At 37.6% G+C, this 24,159-nt stretch overlaps 1 long non-coding RNA gene across 2 annotated transcripts in view; it reads left to right on the forward strand.

Moving 5' to 3' along the window:
• Window positions 1-24,159, forward strand: part of LOC125119865 (uncharacterized) — a 200,752-nt gene that overhangs the window by 118,399 nt on the left and 58,194 nt on the right. For both annotated transcript variants that reach the window (XR_007133191.1, XR_007133192.1), the window contains exon 2: window positions 8,802-8,942. This is a non-coding gene — a long non-coding RNA (uncharacterized LOC125119865). The remainder of the gene's footprint in view (window positions 1-8,801; window positions 8,943-24,159) is intronic.

Below are 24,159 nucleotides of genomic sequence, written 5' to 3' on the forward strand. Positions count from 1 at the left end.
GCTCTTTGCAGTACTCAATGATTGTATTTTTCTGCTTCTAGGTGTGTCCTCTCCCAATTTAAACTAAACATTTTCTAAATAAAAAGCTGATCATGTTATTTGAAATCCTTCAATTGACTTATATGATCTGTGGAATAAAAACTACATTCTTAAGACATGTTTTTAGCATGGCATAAATGAACTTTGTGATTGGTCTACAGAATTCCAATCATGCCTCCTCTTCTTTTGTTGTTGTTGTTGTTGTTGTTGCTATTTCTTGGGCTGCTCCCTCGGCATATGGAGGTTCCCAGGCTAGGGGTTGAATCGGAGCTGTAGCTGCTGGCCTACGCCAGAGCCACAGCAACGTGGGATCCGAGCCGCGTCTGCAACCTACACCACAGCTCACAGCAACGCCGGATCGTTAACCCACTGAGCAAGGGCAGGGACCAAACCCGCAACCTCATGGTTCCTAGTCGGATTCGTTAACCACTGCGCCACGACGGGAACTCCCCATGCCTCCTCTTCTATGCTGCTCTCCTATTTTATGTTCCAGCAACAATAACTGTATTTCTTAAGCAGACCAAACTGTACCTTATCTTAGCATGTGATATTATTGAGACTGGAGTAACTGCCTTCTTATCTTTCTTCTTACTTATTCTTCAAGTTCCATCTTAAAAGCTACCTCCTCAATGACATTTTCCAGATTCCATCACAGAACCTTAATTCCCTTTTTCTATTCCCACTGTGCACTGCACATACCTACAATATGTAGTTTAATTATTTAAATAAATGTATGTGTCTTCATGAGACTGTGAGATCCCAAAAGAAGGAAACTAGGCTCAGTACCAGCTATAGAATATGTTGTCAAGTGAGCAGGCACTCAATGCATGTTTGCTGGATGTTGACTGAACTCCAGTATTGATCCTTGCATTAGGACAAATGTCCATGTACCTCACTGGCTGTCCAGAATCACAAAGGACTTTGAACGAAATTAAATGATGGTTATGTGCAAATCTTTCACCACCAGAAAATAGTACAGTTGTCTGTCATCATGAGAACAACTATTAAAATTAGATATAGATGCAACATAAAGCTTTATTAGTCTTCCATCTTTTGTAAGCAAGCTCTAGGTATTAAATTACCTCTCTAGAGACAGGATTTTCTTCTTTTACTGTTAGTAATTGTGCTCTAATTAGAAAATGTTGGTCAAAACTTTCATGCTATATATCTTACAAGAACTTCCATTTTAACCATCTCAGTTATCTCCCAAACAAGAGTATTTTGATAAATACAAATAGCTATTTTAAAATTGTAAATAAAACTTTTTTTTTTTTTGTGGTATAAGCTTCCCTAAAAATACATGCAGTGAACTTATGTATTTGAGGACAATATTTGGCTTAGACTGATCTCAAAGCATGGTGCTTTTATTTTATAAGCAAAAGTTCCTACATTTGGAGTTCCTGTTGTGGCTCAATGGGATAAGGAACCAATATACTCTCTGTGAGCATGCAGGTTCAATCCCTGGCCTCAGTGGGTTAAAGATCTGGTGTTGCCACAAGCTTCAGTGCAGGTTGTAGATGCAGCTCGAATCATGTGCTACCGTGGCTGTGGTGTAGGCAGCAGCCACAGCTCTGATTTGACCCCTAGCCTGGAAACTTCCATATGCACCAGATGCAGCCAAAAAAGAAAAAATAAAGGTAACTATATTTTATGTTAATGTTATTGTCTCTTGCTTGTGAGTTGTCGTTCTTGATAATGCTAATGGTTGATGAATGAAGTTATTTGGAAAAGAGATTTCATGCTACTCTGAAGTATATCAGAGTAGGAAAAATCAGCCAGAAATAAAGACTGTTATAACTAAGCCTAAAAATCTGGTCATTCTGTCACACTGTTCATGCCTGTGCTTACTGGTCCTTCAAGACTCTGAAATGGTACTGAAAAAACTAATCTGCTTCTTAGCACTCAAGGGTGATGTGAGAATTGGGGAGAAAAGAGTCAGATCATAGATTCCACTATTAAACGGGTTGGAATTTCTCTCCTTTAATAGCTAATGCAGGACCTTTTGGTGATATCAGTGTATTTCTTACCAGATGGCTGAGACTTTATCCTCTGACAAAGTTTGCAGGCCACAGAGAAGTTGGGGTAGCTCTCCCCAAGACAGCCCTAAACCATTGGTACCGCTTTCACACTTTGTTCCATGATACTGTAAAGAAAAACAGAACTGGGTTTCTCCTACTAAGTTAATCCACCTATTGGGACCCACTTAGAGAGAGAGGATGAGAGAAAAACATGAGAGAAAAGAGATCAAAGACAGAGGGTAAGGAGAATTCCAGGGAGGGAAGGAAAAATGAAAGGGGATAGAGGGAGAGGAAATGGAGAGAAAGGACAGGGAAGAAAGAAGAAAAAGTGTATGTGGGTGGTGGTGGGGTACATATTGTTACTTGGCTCTCACTTGTCCATAATGACTTTAACAATTTAGAACAGGAATAATTTTATTCAAAAGTACTGATTATATTAGACCATAACACCATCCCTAAACAAAGCCAATACAAAAGCAAAGGTCTTTTTTTCCCCCAGAGTATGATGCCATTTTCAGGAGAGAGAGAAGCAGTTCATGCCTTTCCTTTTTTTCTTTCTGATGTGAATGAATGGTCCTATCCTCCTGAATAGGCTGGCTTCATAGACCAAGGCTGGGACCTTATTTAGTCAACATGTGTTAGATGCTTTGCCAGCATCCATGTCACCCTTCCCCCTTCCCAACAGTCATCAGTTTCCTTTGGGGATCCATGTGATTTTGCAGGAAGCTTACTTCACTGCCTTCCTTTGAGGGGTAGAATGGACCAAACCAAACATCACATCCCATCCTTTTGACTGCAGTAATTGAACCCAAGTGTCGATGTGTGAACTCAGCAGACCACACAGTCATTATATGGGGTTTTCTGGGAATGCTGGAACAAAGTTGCTCTCTTTGACACAAAAGGAAAGCATATGGCCCGGGAGCTGTGAGCAGCCATCTTGGAACTAGGAACAGAGCCAGCCTTAGGATGAGGCTGACACAGAGATGGAAAGAACCCAGGTCTTTTCGATATCCTTGAGGCATTGGATCAAACCTCAACTAAAACATCCCTATCTCGGGTTTTTTAGGTATGTGAGCTGATACATATTCTTTACTGTATTATTTCCTTTCAACCTGGGTAAAAACATAAATGTTTTCCTTTCCGTAAAGGGATTAGACTGCCAGAAAGAGGCATTAGGATGCTTTCTGTTATAAGAACTGATGACTATTCTTTTTGACAAGATCATGGGAAAAGCAAGAGCAGAATTTTGCATTGGGAAGGCACTTCCAAATATTGCACAAAACAGAATGTCTTTAGATGTTGGTTAAGGGATTTTAGTCTGGGATTTTTCCAAGAATATCCCTCTTGCCATAGAATGTTAAAGCTTTTTAATGATTAAAACCCTGACTGTTATAACATGCTTTGAATTATTCATCATCCATAATATGTTAAAGGAGTTGATGTATGACAATTCACTAACTAAAGAAATAGCCTAATGTGTAAAGATTAGAGAGAGTCATTTGAATTAGGGTAAATTTTTCATATGCAGGAGTCAAAAAAGATAGTGCAATTTCTTTCTATTCTACAAATATTCCTGGAGCCCTTAATTTGTGCCAGGAACTCTGCTAGATCTACAGGTACAACAGAGGTGGGTAAGACATAGAGCCTACCTTCAAGAAGTTCTTGGTCCAGATGGCAAGAATTAGACAAAGGCTTAAGTTAAACCCGTAAGAATCCTTGATAATAGCTGTCATCATTAGCTATCCTTATGAGTAAAAATAAACAAGAGTAAAACAAATGCCGTAATAAAAGTAAATTTGTGATATATAGTTAGAATGAAGGAGAAAGACCATATAACTGGGAGCAAATGGGAGGGATAAGGACAGGTTTCATGGAGCTGCTGCCATTCGAGCTGGCTTATGGAGAGTGGTTACTTCTGTGAATCCTGGGTCTTTCTCAGAGCACCCTGTCCTTTTGTTTCTTAGCAGTTATGCACAACCAATACTTATTGGCATGTTTATTTTTTTAATGGTCTACCTCACCAAGCTGTAGATTTCATGAAGTGGGCCCCATAATTCACTCAATTTGTTCTCCTGTGTATTCCTAGCACAAAGCCCAGTGCCTGGTGAATAATATAAATCAATAAAAAAAAATCTGTTAAAAAAAAAAAAAAGGGAATTCCCTGGTGGCTCAGTAGTTTAAGGATCCAGCCTTGTCCCTGCTGTGGCTCTGGTTGCAGCTGTGGCATGAGTTTGATCCCTGGCCAGGGAACTTCCACATGTCACAGGCAAGTACAAAAAAAAAATCTGTTGAACAAATAAATGAAAGGTTAGATGATTGATGGTTAGCAATAGATACCATTCATGAATGCCTATTAGGTACATAGGTAGTCAAATGTAATACATTCAGCAATAATGCCAGGTACATTTCATATCAGCTTTATAGACGAAGAAATGGAAGACTAGGAAATATAAATAACTCATCAAATGTTGTATAACAAATACCTGGCTAAAACCATTCCCAGGTAGGTCTAACTCCAGAGTTCATGCTATGAGTCACTGCACAATATTGCTTCTTATTCATTGAGTATGTATTAAGGGCCAGTCATTTGACACACATTACATTTTCTTTTCTTTTCTTTCTTTTCTTTTTTTTGGTTTGTTTGTTTGTTTGTTTGTTTTTTTAGGACTGTACCCATGGCATATGGAAGTTCCCAGACTAGGGGTAGAATCAGAGCTGCAGTTGCCGGCCTACGCCATGACCAAAGCAATGCTAGATCCAAACCATGTCTGCAACCTACACCACAGCTCATGGCAATGCTGGATCCTTAACCCACTGAGTTAGGCCAGGGATCAAATCTGTGTCCTCATGGATACTAGTGGGGTTCGTTAACCACTGAACCACTATGGGAACTCCATATTATCTCATTTATTTCTAGCAACAACTCTGTGAGTTTCAGATATTATTAGCCTCATTTAATAGGTGAGAAAACAAACTCAGAGATGTTTATCCAGTCATTCAACAAATATCTATTATCTATCAGTTGGCAGGAACTCTGCTACTCCTGAAGATAACTTGGTGAGACAGGTAGACATCATCCTGCCCATGTGGAGCCTACAATTCAGTAGAGGAGGCAGAGCATGATCGAATGTACAATGACAAGCTGCAAGAAGTGCTATGAAGGAAAGTCAGGGTGTCATACGAGGACCCCATGGCATCCAGTGGGGACCATTTGATGCCAAAGGCCTCAAACTTTTTTTTGGTCCTTTTTTTATTTTTTAGGGCCATACCTGTAGCATATGGAAGTTCCCTGTCTAGGGGAAGAATCAGAGCTGCAGCTACCAGCCAACAGCACAGCCACAGCAACTAGGGATCCAAGCTACATCTGCGACCTACACTGTAGCTCATGGCAACCCTGGATCCTTAATCCATTGAGCAAGGCCAGGGATTGACCCCACATCCTCATGGATACTTTGGGTTCTCAACCTGCTGAGCATCGAGAAGAACTCCCAAGACCTCATTTTTTTATATAACTCTTTTTTTAAATCTTAATAACATGGTGGATAAGACTTGCACTGTAGAAGAGGAAGGACAGGGAGGACCTCCAAAGTGTAACTCTCTAGTATGACGGGAGAAGGTAGGGCAATGTGCATAGAAAGTACGTGAGTAGCAGAGGCTGGAAAAGGTGTGCTGTTGAATGTCAAGTGGTGGGTTGTCCTTAATTCAGAAGGCAATGGGAAGCCATCCAAAAGGTATTGAAGGCTTCTCAATCAAGAGTGTATTTTATGGAGTTCCTATCATGGCTCAGTGGTTAACGAATCCAACTAGGAACAATGAGGTTCCAGGTTCGATTCCTGGCCTCAGTAGGTTAAGGATCTGGCGTTGCTGTGAGCTGTGGTGTAGGTCACAGATGAGGCTTGGATCTAGCGTTGCTGTGGCTGTGGTGTAGGCTGGCAGCTACAGCTCTGATTAGACCCCTAGCGTGGGAACCTAAAAAGACAAAAAAAAAGATTCTTAAAAAAAAAGAGTGTATTTTAGGGAAGAGTAATTTAAAAAGCAGAAACAGAGAGAGAGAGGGAGAGAGAGAATTATTGGCTAGTTTAATGTGGCACAGGTAGTACATAAGTTTGAATTTATTTATGTCTATTATATGTTAGGATATAGGTTTAGCTGAAAACACAGGCTTTAAACAAGATGGAAGCTTATTTCTCTCCCACATAGAAGCTGAGCTGGGAGGGCAGCTCTATTCCAGGATGTCATTAAAGGCTCTTTTTATTTCTCTTTGAAGAGGGGAAGAGGAAAGGAAGATATGCCCTTTAAGGACATAACCAGGATGTATGTTACCCACATCACTTCCACTTGCCTCAGCTTAACCAGAACTGAGTCTTACGCCTGCAGTCAGCAGTTATAAGGAGAATTGTAAACATCATCTATATTTTTGTTGGCTGTGTGCCTTAGGGCAAAAATCTATAACCATAGAAAAGGGGGGCATAATTATTAGGGGATGGCGTACAGTATCTGCCACACTCAGTGTGCTTCTGAGAATGAGAGATTTTTGTGACTCATTTACTCCTATTAGAAAAAACTCTGAATTTAAAAATAATGTTGATGATTGTAATTATTGGTTAAGTTTTTAAAAAACATTGCTTATCATGTACTATAGAAAGCTAAGCAGAATGACAGCTTTTTACTCTATTAATAACCAAGAAACAAAGTGCAATCTAATGCCATAAATAACTATCTAGAAAGACTGTATTTTAAAATTAGTTACCCGAAAAATGATAAACTATGTTATCCATGATACACTTTTAAGTTCCCCAGATTGCAAAAGATAGTATTTGACATCCTGAGATTAATATTTCCACTATGGAAAACAGTATGAAGGTTCTTTAAAAAACTCAGAATAAAGTTGCTGTATGATCTAGCAATCCCACTCCTGAGCATATATCCAGAGAAAACTAATTCAGAAAGATACATGCACCTCAATGTTCATAGCACTATTTACAATAGTCAAGACAAGGAAGCAACCTGTCTTATCAACAGAGAACTAGATAAAGAAAATGTGTATGTATGTTTGTGTGTGTGTGTGTATAAATATAATATATAAAATACTATTCAGCCATAAATAATAATGAAATAATGCTATTTGCAGCAACATGGATGGGTATAAAGATTATCATACTAAGTCAAAGAAAGACAAATACCATATGATATCACCCATATGTGGAATCTAAAATATGCCACAAATGAACTTATTTATGAAATAGGAACAAACTCATAGACGTAGAGGACAGACTTATGGTTTCTAAAAGGGAAAAGGGGTGAGGGGATAACTAGGAGTTTGGGATTAGCAAATACAAACTACTATATATAAAATAGATAAACAACAATGTCCTACTATATAGCATAGGGAACTATATTCAATATCCTGTAATAAACCATAATCGAAAAGAATATGAAAAAGAACATGTATAACTCAATAACTTTGCTGTACACGAAGTGAAACTAACACAACACTGTAAACAACTATACTTGAAGTATATCAATATATTAGTATTTTATACTAATACAGCATATGTTTTAATTTTCCCCTTAATTTCTCATTTAAAAATGATGATTCATCCCCACATTGAAGATTTATAATTGTTTTTATCAAACTTAAAGAAACAGCAATCAAGACAAAATGCCTCTTAGTGTGTACCGGGTGTTCCTGCGTTGACGGGTTCTATCATGTGAGTTGTTTCTGCCATAAACTCTGACAGAAAGGACCTGGATGGGAGGATGATGGCAGACACATTTCCTGCAGCATAGAGGACAATAACATACAGTCCCCACTCCATAGATTGAAGCACATTTGCTGTCCTGGGCAGCCCTTAATTTTACTTCATTTTCCTGTAACTATTTATTTGATAGCTCATTAATTGCCTCTGAGCAGAGAAAATGTTTCCTTTAAGAAGGTTAAACAAAGAGTTTATTGACATAAGTGAATTGGTTGAAGAAAACATTATTAAATAAAAGACACTTATTTAAACATCAAATTAATCATTTAAAGGCAAATTAGAGGTCATATCTCCTCCTAACTAAATAATGTTAACCAGTAATGAGATATCCATTTTAGATAAAAGGACACTTTCAGGTTCTGGCGGCTGGCTTAACTGTGCCTTAGTTTTCCAACTTTATTCAGAGTTCATAATTATATTAATGTTTAAATGTCAACATTTTATTTTTTAGTTTTTATTTATTTTTTCTTTAGTCTTTTCAGGGCCGCACCCACGGCATATGGAATTTCCCAGGCTAGGCGTCTAATCGGAGCTACACCAGAGCCACAGCAGCGCCGCGTCTGCGACCTACACCTACACCACGGGTCACGGCAACGCTGGATCCTTAACCCACTTTTCGAGGCCAGGGATCAAACCCTCAACCTCATGATTCCTAGTCGGATTCGTTTATGCTACGCCATGACGTGAACTCCAAGTGTCAATATTTTAAAATAATGTGGGGAGTTCCCATTGTGGTGCAGTGGAAATTAATCTGATTCTTATCCATGAGGATGCGGGTTGGATCCCTGGCCTTCCTCAGTAGGTCAGGGATCCTGAGTTGCTGTGGCGATGGCGTAGGCCAGTGGCTGTAGCTCCAATTTGACTCCTAGCCTGGGAACCTCCATATGCCGAGGGTGAGGCCCTAAAAAGCAGAAAAAAAAAAAAAGTTTTTCATTATATGACTTTTTTTTTTTTTTTAACTAAAACTTCTCTCTCATCCCTGCAGAAGAGAAGACTTGGGGTTCAGAGCCGCCCCCCCTCTCCTGCAGTGGAAATGGACTTCCCTCGGGTCCAGTACAGGACTTCCCACACAGGCCGGTGGGTGAGCGCCCTTGGCGTTGCCCTCATTGATCCGGCTGGACACCAGGTAACTTTCCAACGTTTCAGCTGGGACCACACCCACACCTTTTCCAGAACTCCTCTGTGTAAGCTTCAGAGGCAAGGCGATTTTTCTTGTGTTAGAGGTAGGCTGTCACCCAGGGTGTCTGGTATTTTAGCTTTTAGCTTTATGTTCTTCCCTTCCAGGTGGAAGGTGTCACCACTGCCTGCCCACATCCAGCCACACACCCTCCCACGCAGCTGCCGGGGCAGTGCCCCATGCATCAGTCCACCGCTGGGCTCGCATTAGCTGCCTTCCCATCATGATGACTGTTGAGTGTTGACAGGTACCATAGATTCACACTCCGGGGTCTTCCACTGCGAATCCAACGCCGATGCCAGTGGCTTTGTTCCACACAGCACCGAAGTTTCGTTTGTAGCTAGCCAGGAGTCAGAAAGGTGAAGGTTAATCAAATCTGATGTTAGCCCACCCGTTGGGTGTGACCATCAGAGAGCCCAGCAGATTCCACTTTTTGTCAAAATATTTTATTGCTCACATGTGGAGGAGATGGAGGAAAAGACTCCTTCCCAATGGACGATAATTTGATTTGATGCGTATTTTTTGTGTGTGGGTTCCTATCTGATTTTTTAACTCTGAGTTAATTATTCTTGCTTTCGTAATAACTGTCTTGATTTAACATGTTTTAGCAATGGCTACTGCTTATCTTAAATTACTGCTGCCTTTCGTTTGGGTAACCTATGATTTTTGAAGTTGTGCGACTAAATTCAGGCTTTAAAGTCCAGAGATGACTCTTGAAAATATCTGACAATCTAAGTCTGATATTCCCACCACATACTAACCGGAATTATGATCTCCTCCAAATCCCATTCCTTTCCCAACCATGTTACTTCTTTCCTTTTTTCAACACAGACAGGAGAATCTGCTTATGACAAGTTACACACCAGAAAAGACCTATCTCTATGACGCGGGTGGGCAAGATAATTTAAGATTTTACAGGCTTATGCTCAACCCATTATTTTAAGGATAAGAAACAGTAAATGGAAAAGTTGGTTCCAGCAATCCTGATACTGCTCATTAACTGGGGGACAGAAAGGAATAAATTAGGACTTTTCTGATTATTTCAGGTTCTCTCTCCCACTTCCCCACTCCACACACCCTCCCTTGCTTCAGACATTTAGACTGAGGAAGAAAGGCACTTTGTGTTTAAGGTTAATCAAGTTTCAGTACAATTTTTTTTTTTTTTTTTTTACAAACTAGAATCACACTAATCTTTTTTTCTTGCTCTAATGTGTGGCTGTTGAAATCCTCAGCTGTGATAAATTAAGCTACTTATTAATCTAATTATCGTACATTCATCCTAGAAACTTTCATGTGACTTGAAAAGGCTATTCAACCTTTTCCCTCCCCTCCTAGAAAGGGCTCAACCTTGCACCAATTAAGATCATTCTGAAGTAAGGCTTTAAAAAAGCTTTCTCTAATCACCCAATGGAACATGGACCAGTGGAAACCAAACTCAAAGCTCTGGGAAAAAGTTTAGCATTCCTTTCTGTCTGCCAACTTTTATGGTTTCATTGCACGAGGAAGGAAGACTTCATTTTCCTATTTAGTTGTTCTTTCACTGACCTCCAAATAAAGTCCATGTAATTACTGAGCAAATAAAGTTGCAGCATGTGTTTTAAAAATCAATTGCCATTCTTGGACTATAGAAATGTAACAATACACAGATTTGCCGGAAAATGCCTAGCGCCAACCATATGAACTAAACCCTGTACTGTATCTGTACAATGGAGTAGTTTTGACCCCTAAAGCACATATTTACTATGCAGATTTTTAAAAGAGCTCCTTTTATGACTTATCTATTGATATTAAAATGTCCCCATCCTAATATAGGTTCAATTTAGGATTAAAAATATGTTGCAAATGTATCATATCTTAAACATCCATTCATTGCCAAATGCCTTACTTCTTTTTTTTTTTAATGATGGCAAAAATGGAGCTGTTTTACATTCAAATTAAACTAGCTATTAATTTGAATGCAAAGCAGCTCAATGTACAGGATGCAGTCTCAATGACAGGTTTACCCCAAGACAGAATGCAGGAGCTGGTCCACAAGGGTGAGTCTGGGCGGATTGTGCCCTACTCTGGGTGCCTGGCAAACTTGCTCACTGTGAATAGTTTTTGAAGTGAAGATTAAACGAGTGGAATTATAAAGTATAATTACATTTTATTGAAACTCTAGAAATCAGAAAAAATTCAGCAGGAAACTTTTAGTGAAACATGATGTGTTGTCATTATCATTAAAAGATAAAAGTTCCATACTGTTTTTATCTGTTTATTTGGAAGAAATCCAGCCTTTACAGTTATGCAGGAAACAAAAAACGGGAATGCAGGAGTAATTATTAAAACTGTGTGATTTGTTATCTCAGCTACTGTCTTTCCAAATGGTAATGCGATATCAGCAGCTGCAGACGGTCGCTGATTTCCTCTATTAGTAAACAAGTGCTTTGGAGACCTGTGTGAGGCACTTTAAGCTCGCTACTCCCCGAAGTGCTGTCAGGCTTAACTACTAATCCATGGTATTTCAGAGCACTGGAAATTCATCTTTATAAAACCTGAACAAAAAAGGGAAAAAAGCCTGGAGGGCATGAGCTCCCTCTGGTGAGACAAATGACATGTTCATTTATTAATGAAACAATAACCCTGGAAAGAGGATCAAAGCACATTCCATCCTCACTTTACAATCCCCAATTTTCTCAGGCCAAACCATTTAATTGAGCCATGACAATGGAATACTTAATTGTTGCCTTAAAGTTTTGAAGAAGCGACTTCAGCATCAATGTGCATTTCAGGATTACTATCCAAATAGAATATAGCTGGGTTGAAGCTGGTGGAATTTGATTCTTCCCACACTGGGGTGGGGGGGCTTTGGCGGGCAGCAAAAGGGTTTCTTGTTGTACTCACTTGCCTCTTGTCCTATCACTGCCCTTCCCCTTCCCTGAAATAGCCCTGATGGGTTATTTCCTCATGCTGAAATAACTGGCCTCACTTGTGGGTGATGGGGTAAGACTGGGTTCTTTTTGGCCTACCCCCTGCATCTGGGACATAAATGAGGAACAGAGGGTGCCAGTCCCTAAACCCTGGACTTTAAGGGGTTTGGGAGTACTCAGTGTGGAGCTAGTATTAAGTCTCCAAAGACTGGCCCATACCACGTGCAGTGGACAAGGCAAACTCACCTGCCCTCCCTGTGGGATGTTCACCAGTTGTTTGAGAGTAATTATCATGATTCTGTCTTGCTAAAACTAACAAAATACATTTAGAAAATAAAAAAAAATATGAAAAGGTCTGCATTTAATTTCTACATATTAACCCTGGATTTCACCACAGCATTTTAGCTTGATTTTTTGTTTGTTTATATTTATACAATAGCTTTTCTAGGGTTTACTTGAGTGCTGTTTTTCAAATTAAACCAAAGTTTCAATAGAGTCTTAAGGCACAAAAGTGGGGAGTTCAGAAAATCCTTGCTGATTTATTGGGCAAAGAGGGCCATGAAAACTTTATATGTAATCTCTTGGACTCACCTGTCTTACATTCAAACATTCTAGGCCATTTTGATTCTAGGCCCAATTTTCAATCACATGGCATCATTTGGAGTCTATAAATAGACTTCCTTTTACCTTGCACCTGCTCATATTTATTCCTTAGGAAATCCATTAAGCCAATGAAAACCAGTAGTCAGAAATGAAGGCTGCAAGCAATAAAAACAGTCATGTTTTTTACGTTCTTGAGTATCATCCATTTTATTAAGTCTTATGTGAGATGGAGAGTGTATTTTGAGATGATTTTCATTATCTCTACCTAAGATCTTTCTTTCTGTCTTGCTTTTGAATACCAGCCTTACAAAAGTCTTTCTTTTTGCTCTAGGTTGTTTAGACTTATAAGTAAATATTAGACTTGTAAGTGTTTTATATCAAGTTTTTTTTTTTTTTTTGTCTTTTGTCTTTGTTGTTGTTGTTGTTGTTGCTATTTCTTGGGCCGCTCCCACGGCATATGGAGGTTCCCAGGCTAGGGGTCTAATCGGAGCTATGGCCGCCAGCCTACGCCAGAGCCACAGCAACGTGGGATCCGAGCCGCGTCTGCAACCTACACCACAGCTCACGGCAACGCTGGATCGTTAACCCACTGAGCAAGGGCAGGGACCGAATCCACAACCTCATGGTTCCTAGTCGGATTCGTTAACCACTGCGCCATGACGGGAACTCCTATATCAAGTTTTAATAAAGTACCTAGGAAATTATTTTTAAAGAAATTTTTATAATAAGGCCATCAATTCGAAAAAGTTCCATTTAGTTTGGGCTCTTCTCAGCCAAAATTTCTGCAGTATAATTGTTTGGGCTGCAATTATGCAGGGGAGTGATGGTGACTCCACGTGAGCCCCCTGGGAGAACATGAAACCCTCTAAGTCAACAGTCATAGCAGGGACTGGCCCTAGAGCCAAAAGGGAGTTTCAAATGGAGGGTCTATATCTGCAGCAGAAACAATTATTTTTCTAATCTCCCCCTTTGATTATCTTCTATTCGTAAATCCAGAGTATTTATTTCCAAAACACATACCTGGAAAGGCTTCATGGGCTTAATGCATGAGTGTTCAAGCTGCCCTGACGTAGATGGTTACATCACATATTTCACACAGGCCAAAGATGAGATTGAGCAAAGATACTCACATTTGCTGAAAAGATACACTTCCACATCTCCATGAGCACATTCAATTCATATTTACATTATGTATTCCTTCATTTTTATCTTTCATTTATTAACCATGTCAGTTGCTCATTTAATGACTATTGATCGAGGTTCTATTGCATCTATATCATATATATGACTACAGACACAGCCGGGCTTGTATTTTTGTAAGCTCTGTGGGAACCTAACCTATATATAGCAGAGGAAAGCAAGGAGTGGATTGGGGATGAATAACATGGAGACAGAAACAGGGTTCTCCTTCAACATTATTTTAAAAAGGGGTGAAGACCTTTGGTGTGTGTCTGTTGGATACACGATGGAAGAATTCATTCAATGGTGTCTCTCAAGCAAATGCCACACCTCATACACCATCTCAAATACTTATACAAGAAAAGACATTGTCCTTGTCTCCTAGGATTTTCCATTCTGTAGTCTGACTGCAGGCCCATGATATGTACACATAAAACAGTAAGCTCATGGTGGATAATGAGGCTCCATATTGAAAGGTGTAGATAACAACTTCAAGGTGAATTATAAATTTTGGATAATTACAATGTTCGTGATGTGGTCTGAAAGTTAGGGCTTGGACTTCCCCCATTTTGCTGAGAAATATGTAGTCTGGGAAAGGAGATAACCAGAGGAGCATGAACAGGTGCATCCATCCACCTTTTCACCCTCTCATCTTGCACCCCATGAGCTTTGTTCCTTGAAAAGAGAAACAAGCTCATTACTATGAATGTATGTAATGTTTGATCATTTTTACTATCTGTCATAGCAGATACAAAAACTGATAGTCCTATTATAAGGATGAATAACCCACTTTTCTTTAAACCTTCAAGATAGTTTACTGACATATTGAAATATGAATTTAAATGAGATGAAATACATATGCATATGTAGTTACACGAACACCTTTAATAAAACATTAAGAATTGAAAAAAAATATTATGGTGTTCCTTGCCTTTTTTGCAGCCCAACTAGCTAAACTTTAAAACTGATAAGTCAAAAACAAATGTTAGAAGGAATAAACATGATTTTTTCTCCATGATGACTACTTGAAATTATTTTGGAAGTACTAGGATTCCTTAAAAAAAAAAGTCAACTATAAAATCTAAAATATATATATTTTTATTTTTCCTGGTGCCTCTGGTATACCAGCAAAGTGTAATCCTGCACTGTTTTGCATTAAAATTTAAGATGTGACTGCATTGTGTTTCTTTTCTACCTTTTACTCATAAAGTAGCTATCAAAATGCCCTGCTATGATTTCATGTTCTATTTCCTTTCTGTTCCTAAATTCTGTTGGTAACATATAGGAGCTTTAATAACATACTTAACCAGTTACACTTCTGGGCAGTTATTTCTCTTTATCATTCTAAGCTATGATTAAGCTTTCCTAAATGTAACACAGAAATAAGGAACATATATTCTCTAGACTCTACTTGGTCCATAGCCATTCTGTCACAAGCCAAATGAGCTTATAGTATAGAATATTTAGAAAATATCTAAATAGTTTGGAACAAAGCATTCAAATAAGGTCAAGGCTCTTAAACAAAATGATATGCTTACTGTTTGCAGTCTGTTTCTTGAACTCAATAAATTAATGAATGATAGCTCAATAATTGTGGAAATAACTAGTTTCAACTATTTAATAAAGTCAACTCACAAAACCTAACCAAAACCACTTATTTTCTTACTTTCTGAGATTGATGTTTATATTTAATATTATTAAACATATAAATAAACAAGTATATTAAAAAGACGGACATTTTAAATAATAAAAATTTAATTAGTAATTCAATACATTTTCCTACTTAAGATTTACCTTTCTCTCATATTGAAGATATTATATGCAATCATTTTTAAAGTGGCTATTATATTTTCTAAAAATCAGACTGATAATAAACAGATACTGCTCTCCCCAAATACCCCTGCACTCTCCACTCCCACTGGACAGATGATTTTATTATATAAAATAAGTTAATTTTGTTGATTGTATATTCATGACAATGCCATAGCATCAATATATAAAAATAATATACCAAATAGTCAACAAAATAATTTCTAGCTCCTGCTTGAATGATTTCTGATTGTGTTGCATAGGTACCGTGCTTCTGTGAAGGGTGAACAATAGTCAGTAATGTAACTGGTGGGAATAAACAGAAAAATGTTCTCAGTTTTGGGGAAACAAAATGGCTCCCACAATTGGTCTGTGAGAAGGTAGCGTCTGTCACAGTAAGTAGACCAAATACCAAATACTGTAACCACTTTGCAATCTGTTGCTGTACTTCTCAAAAGCAGCTGGTTTCTCTGACATGATAGATACCAGATGTTAATAATTAATTAGTACAAATCTGAAGTCTCAGGTTAACATCTAGGTCTATCTTAGTGATTCGGAGGTAAAAGTCCTGGAATATCTTCAAGAAGAGAATATATTCTGGCAGAGAAGCAGTCGTAACCCATTAGTATCACCTTACGCAGACCAAATCTCAGAGAGAGACAGCCCTGGGAGTTGTTTCCTGGAGCCCTCTGCAGCTCGGGGTGGCCTCCAGGGGGACCAGCCTTAGAAAGGTGAACAGAGGCTCAGGGGCATTCCTGCTCAATTCAACAGCAAGGCAAAGACGAGCACTTATGAACAAAACGGAAAACAACTTTCCCAGACCGCAGACAGAAGCCTTGGCATTCCTGAGGCTCAGCTGCTTGCTGGTAGAAGTTTATGATAATAAACTAAACGGGGTGAGCATTTCCTAAGAAGAAATATTTAATTATCCCGCTCACCATTATGAAGAACTTCTGCCACTCTTCATGTTATTATACAGTAAATAACCATTTTTCTAAAGGACAGAGCTGTTTTAATTATATGACAATGAATGCATAATTATTATGTTTGTTAGGAATGAATCACAAGACAACAGACTTGATATTGCTGCTCTGGTTAGTGCATCTTAATTACTTTTTCATTTATTTTGCATATAAAAGCTATTTGTTAATTGTCTTTGCTGTAAATATGCAAAATATAATTAGTCATTCATAATTCTTTACGTGTTATCTAACTGTACATTTGTTTCTGAGGAACATATATTAAAGTGTGAGTATTTAATGGGCTTTTTAAAGTATGTGAATTCTGCTTTTCTAAAAAAAAAGCCACAGTTTTAAGTAAAAATTAGGCACATAACAGTTTTAACCCTATTCTTAGGGAAACTTGCTGTGAGAAAAATGGAGACAGAAAAATATGGAGTTATGGAGCAAATGTCAAACTTAGGTGGAATTTTTTATATCTTCCACATGAAGACACTGATGATGACATCAAGTATCTCTTATTAAGCCTTTAAATTTAACTTTTTAGATCATCTCCCAAGCTACTCAGATAAATCTTTAAGCGTCACCAAATTTAAGTTTTTACGTGTTTGTGTGGATACCTACCTACCTCCCTGAAGGAGGAAAGAAATCCATGGATGTGCCTAAACACTCATTTTTAAGTGCTCCCAATAGATTGCTTCTATCTGTTAAAAACTTGAGGTGAACACTCAAAATATTTAAATCTTAACTTTGTGTACTTTATAAAATCTATGTAAATGAAAGTTTTTTTGAATAAGTTAATTCCTTAGTGAATAATGTGGACGTGAGCCCACAGTGAGGTCTGGCATCTTAGAAGTGAACCCTACTGGCCAGTTTTTCAGCCTCAGCAACATTGTTCCTTTTTCTTTCCCTTTTTCTTTTCTTTCTTCCTTTTTTTATTTTTATTTTTATTTATTAGTTGGAATCAGAACTTGGGCTAGTGTCTTCGATGGTGATCCCTTCAGCATGAACTAACATTGCTGGGAACATATATCTGCACTCAAGTTCATTACAGTGACTGACTGGTTGCATGGACCACGTGCTTTCAAAATAGCACAGATATCAGGTGCATCGACCAATGATTCAAATTTTTCTTTTCCCTTGTCTCTAGTCCTGCCAGTCCATCCTGCTGACGCATGTCACATTCTACTTTCTTCACCTCAAACATCTGATTTACTAACCAGTTGTACTGTTAATCCCATGTCATGACACTTCTATTCACTTCTGCTTTTCAACCGAAAGCAGCTTCCTATGAAGATAAAGCTAGGTAAAATCTATTGTAAAGAGGAGAATAACTTGAATGCAGCTATCATATCAAAATGAAAACACACTTCTGCTCTCTTCACCCACTAGACATCCTGAATACTTTTCTTAATGATGAAGTCAAATAGGATAGCTGATGAGAATACAACTAACGATAATTTTTTTTTTTCAGAAGTAATCCTACTCTGTAATTCTGTAATTGTTCTTATTTATGTTCGGCAAATCTTTTTAAATGAACATATATGAAAACAGAATGATGGCAGACTGTGCACTAGGAAAAAAACTTGTAAACATGTATTAGAAAATTGTCATATGCATAAATTATACTGATTGCTCTTTATCACAAAGCTTTTAAAACCAGCACTTGCAAAAACCATAACTGTTACATAGGTTTTGTTGTTTTTATTGTGGGATTTTTCCTTTTGGCTCCTTAAATGTTTTTTCTTTTCCCTTCAGAAAAGCCAAAGAACAAAAAATGAAATATAGCATGCCACTTATTTAGGAAAGTTGTACAGATAACACTCTTTCTACCAAAATCACAACCTTAAAAACCTTGAGTTCTGTAGTTAAATGGTTTAGTAGGATGAGGTACATTGTGTAAAAAGAAAACATTTCCCTTTACAATCTGAAGGACTGAAACTCACAAAGATGATCCTTATAAAGAGAATGTTTCCTACCTTTTATGCATGTGTTGATAGCATGAAGTAGATTTGAAAATTAAATTTCCATTTGTATTTCCAAATACCTTCATTATTATAAGAAGAAGCATAATAATTATTTTGTTCATAATTTTTGCAAACCTATAGCATTCTCAAGTAATTCAGACATATAGGAATGATCAGGAAATTCACTGTGTTTTTAAAAATGTGATTAAATGTTCAACAGAGGCAATAGGCCTCAAAAAAAATTATCTGATTTTTCATCCTAGCAAACAAAACAAAACAAAAACCCTTTGATTATATTGTGTGGTATGCAAGTATTTAAAACATTGGAAAGTTCCAGATCTGCCTTCGGTGATGACAGTCATTATCTGTCCTCCTTTACAGGAACTTTGAGAGGGTAAGCACTTGAGGAGCTTTTGGTGTTTTAAAATAATCCTTATCAAGCACCTATTTCACAAAGAATCAAGTCAGAATAATAAACACGGTTCTCCCCAGTAGCATTAGGCAGGGAAAAATTCAGAAGAATGTAAATGTAAAGAGTGACTGATGTTGAAGAGATGATAGGAAAGTAAGAGCTATAAAAGCTTCCTATTAGTATGTTGACCAAAAAATTCATAGTTTTTGGTGCCTTTCAAGATCCTAGATATTTTTACCTGGAATTTTCTAAAATATACTTTAATTAAAAGCCTTCCTCACGAGATCAAAACTGAAACTATCCCAGTCTTGTCGGTACTGAATTGAATGTTGTAGAAAGGAACCATCCCATTGGCCTTAGTCAATTAGCTATAGGAGCTCAATGCTCATACCTGATGTTAAAAACACTCAAGGGAGGGATGGGAAATGACCCATGGAGATGTTTTAATCTTGTTTATAAATTTGAATAAATTGTAAATAAAAATTCTAGCACACACACATTATATATATACACATTATATATACACACACATTATACACACACACACCTATTTATTCTAACCTTCCTTATAAGGGGACAGAATTTGATCTAAATCAATCAAATAATGAAATATCCCAACAGTGATCAGTATGGCCTCCATGAATTCCTATTCCATTATTTTCATGCTATTAATTAGAATTTGAAGTCAAGGGATAAGAGACTAGTTCATTTATCATTTATTTATTTTTTATGTCCAAGTTCTACTTCCTTTCCCTTCCTCTTCAAAAATTTTGCAATCTTTTACAGTTTAATCCATTTCTGTCACATGATGATGTTATTTGTCCTCTGAAAATAGGTCTCAGATGATCATCTGAGGAGCCAAACCTCAAATATCCTACTTTCCAGAAATAAAAACTGCATCTTCTCTGGTTGTCGATGAAGTCCTCTGACTGGGGGAAAATTATCCTCCTAAGAAAAAACAAACACTCCTTCTACTATGTGTTTGTGTTTGCATGGATCAATTGTGAGACAAACAACATTCATTGACAGTTGCTGGCCATGAGTCTGCCTGTTTGAAATACCTTAGTCAGGAGAAGTACCACAAACTAAACCGAACAATCTCTCACAAAACATCTGCAACCATCTGACCCTGGCCTTAACCTTTAAATCTATCTTTTCATATTCATCTCAAAAGACCTTGTCAATGGCCAAGGAGACTCAAGAAAAGGATTCTTCAACAAACAAAAAAGATACAGAGGAAATTCAACCCAGATTAGGTGGCAGAAGATAATACAGTTTGCTCATTTTTATTCTGCTGCTCAAACTGGAGTTGAATTCATTTTCACTTTATCTTTATTCATGTTATTTAAACATAACATTCATTAGGATTGTGAACTGCAACAGATAGAAGAGAACAAAACTACTCGCCAAATTTGTTGGGCATCTGTTCCCACTAGAGGCGGCCCTTTGCCAGCTCCACATCATGTCATTTTTTTTCCCTGAATTAATTTCAAAGTCAATCCATCAGTTTATGAACTGTTTGATCAAACTTGTCATTAACCAAGTGAAACATTTAATTTGTATTAACAAAAATGGGACAAATAATTAGTACAGGGATTAGCCATTTTACTTTTTTTTCCATTCTTATTTATTAAATGTGTTCATCGTTGATATAATTTTTTCCTGTGACACTATCTGGTTTCACCGGAAATAATGGGAAGCCTTTTTTTTTTTTTTTAAATGAAAATACTTGGGAACTGATGGCCACTTAAAAATCCATATAAATATCTGGATCTCACAGCTCCTGCCTGCAACAGCTAATTTCTAGTCACCATCTTCATTAAGATAGGAGCAAAGATTCCCAAAAAGCAGAAACTGAATGAGCCAACTGGCTAGAGACATATGAGAAAATAAGCATAGCTATATAAAATATCAAAAGAGATTTTATTTTCAATTTTGAATAAACCTAACTCTTCATTTTAGCATCCAACCACACTTTTACAAATGGCACAAGTAACTCATCACAAAGAGCTCTCCTCTTCCCCACACTTGCCTACAATAATTATTTCATTTTTCCCACCACAAATTGATACTTACATAACACATGAATTAGAAATGGAGGCATTGCTGTTGGTTGGGATTTTTGCTCTCCGGAAGATTTAGTCATCATCTTGTGCAATTGCCGTGACCGTGACCTCATTGGGCACTTGTCGGCCTAGCTATGACAATTTATTAATGAACTAGTTTTGTTTTTAATTGCTTGCTTAATTATGGAGCACCAACATAATAGCATTTCTAATTTGTATCATAATTGCATGCAGAGATGAAATGTTGGTGTCTATCATATGCTTGCTTCTAATCATCTCTTGTTCATGAAAAATTTTCCAAAGAGATATCTTCTTTAATATGATGATGGAGTACTGGTTATTTGAACTGTTCTCTCCTTAAATGCAATTGTGTCTGTACAATAATTTCAATCTCTCACTACAAGTGTATATAAATGTATATGTAAGTATAAGTAAAGTTATCTAAAAACTTATATTTTCAATAAGATAAAACTACATAAACATGCAAAGTAAACCTATCATTGCCTAAATCACAAACATTGGTGTTTTGACAAGTGACATCTATGACCATAACAATTTTAAAGAACGTTCATTTAAACTCTAGGAGGTACCCCTCACTATTGCATTAATGTTATTGCTGCCGTATAGAATGTTTAAGATTCACCACTGGTGTGTGATATCTTGAAGCATGTTTTCAGCATGCTTCAAGTCCATCAAGAAAAAATGAGGGCCATCATTCTTTAAAATCAAATCGCTAATCTAACAACACTTATTTCCTGCCATGACCTACACTGGAAAAATTCAGAGAATTAAGCCAAGTCTCTTTTTTAAGGTAAAGAACAAGGGGAAACCAGGCTTCAGAAAGGACGTCATAGTAAAGGCCATTGAGGTCACCATTGACCTATGTCCTTCTCAATGAATTTTCTTCTTTACAGTTAGCTCCCCGTGGAAAAATATATTGAATGCAAAACATTAGTTATGGGCCCAACAGCACAGTTCAAAACATGTGTAGCTGATGTATGTTTCCCCCCAAAAATACAAGTATTGGCCTGTTCATTGTCATCTACACAAAGAACTGAGTCCTAAAATCCTTTACTCAACTAAATTCTTAATAAGTAAACTGAGACTAACCCTCTAATACCAGATTTGTTAAACAACATGATTTAGGTCCTTGCTATTCATGCACCTTGTACAACTAAAATGACTGCTAAAGCTAGAATCATGAAAGAGTCATTTTATGTAGCTGCTAAATTCCTCTCAAATCTCCTTGCAACTTAACGAGTAAAGAAAGCTCAATGTGTAATGCCGGCTAATGTGGTTTATGCTAGAAAATAGTATCAACCTATCTTTGTAGCTTATCTAAGCCAGGATAATACTTTTAGCCTTTATAGTAGACCCAACTCCATTTTTTCAACTCTTGACTATGTATTTCCTGAAATCCTTTTCCAAAGAGTTAAATTGGATGTGAAATCTGTACTAGGCTATGGAGCTGTCTTTGTTCTAAGTCTCGCCAGCAAAGCCTCGCCTCTGTATCACTTTCATTGCGTTCTGATTGAGCTTGACAGTGTGACAGGAAAGCAAAGGGAGGCAATTCCAAACTGAATGAGAGTCTTTTTCAGCCACACAGCAGCCTCCTCCTTAGCCCCTAAGAAAAAGAGGTAACAGATGCCGATAGCAAAGCATCCCTAACAAAGTGCTAACTTTGATGCAGGCAGAAGAAGAAAAAAAATGTAAAAGATTGTCTCAGTGCAGCAAAACCTTGAATGGAACACAAAGGAAGCAAAATGAGAAAAATTGTGGTGCAGAAAATGGCTGGGAGAGTTATGTAGCTGCAGTGCCTTTAAGAAATTATTTTCCTCTTAAAAGAGGTTGGGGTCTTCAAAATCTGCTCTGCCAAGTCCAGTGCAATGGGAATAGCTACATTATATGGGGCCTGAGCAAAAGGTGGTTAACGACATTGTGACTGCTTGCAGGATGTTCATAGGAACTAATGCAGGGTTCCTTGAGTGGAAAGTAAAATTCTGTTAGAAAGACAACTTTATAGTGTGGCCATTATCTTTGTACTCTGGGAAATAGATTTTTTTCTGATGAAAAAAAATGTTACTAGTTATTATGTTTTTACTTCAATCTGTTCTACAAATAAATGGTTTGGAGCATCCCTTACTTTCTACTGCTTTAGAGTAAGGATCAGCATCTTGGTCTTATCCAAGAGTGGCTTCCAAGAGTACAATGATCTCTAAAAAGGAACTATCTGCAGTTGAATAAAAAACTTTATTGTAAAATTGTAAACATTTAAAATATTATGCTCATTTCTCTCACTTATTAAGGAACTGATTTAAAATATCAATATCAGTGCAATATGCCTTCATCCTTATGGCAAGAACATGAACCCAAGTAGATAAGGTTGACCCAGTTGGTCCAGAGCATCACTAATGCCCATGTAGTCCTGAGTCCATTGGGGAAAGACTGGGAAACCTGAGTGGCCCCCTCACATCCACATACAAACTCTGGGATGAGAACACTGGGTCTGGAGAGTGTGTAGAGATAAGTCACTCCTTGGCAGTAGGAGTGGGAGACAGAGAGGGAGAGCAGAGTCTCTGGGTGCCCTTGACTGCACTTGTCTATATTTATTTTCAGAGACTAACAAAACATCACTATGATATAAAGACTGTTGTATTCGATCATGTAAAGTAGTGATCTTTATGAAGGATCCCCTCCTTGATAATCCTCGGTGGCTGATGTGCTTGGTAAAGCTCTGTGAATTCAAAGCTCAGTGACATGATAAACATCCCCTAAGGAGTTGTTATTGGCTATCGTGATATCTATATGCTGGCGGCATGGCAGTATAAATAGTACAAGCATTAGTCCTTATTACAGGCTAAACCTATACAAGGCCCTGGTTTATGGCCCTGAACACATTTGTTTTCTGATGCTAATATCACAGAGAATTTTTTTCTTTTAAGTGAATTATTTTTTAGAATAGTTTTAGGTTCACAGCAAAACCGAACAGAATGTACAAAGAGTTCTCATACACTCCCTTCTCTACATTTACACAGCCTCCGCCACCATCAACACCTTCTACCAGAGCAATGTTTAAAGCACAAATTTTGCAGGTTCTTTTTCCTCTGGAAATTTTCTGACTTTTTTTCTTTCAAATATGACAACTCTGCTTTGTCTCAGGTTGAATGTTTCAGTTGAGCACTTAGTAAATTAAAGCTTAGTTTGGGTCTACAAAAATAAAGCTTAGAGCAGGAGCATAGAGCAAAAGATAGGTGGAACAATG

This window comes from Phacochoerus africanus, chromosome 2 (genome assembly GCF_016906955.1).
Source record: "Phacochoerus africanus isolate WHEZ1 chromosome 2, ROS_Pafr_v1, whole genome shotgun sequence".
Lineage (NCBI taxonomy): Eukaryota > Metazoa > Chordata > Mammalia > Artiodactyla > Suidae > Phacochoerus > Phacochoerus africanus.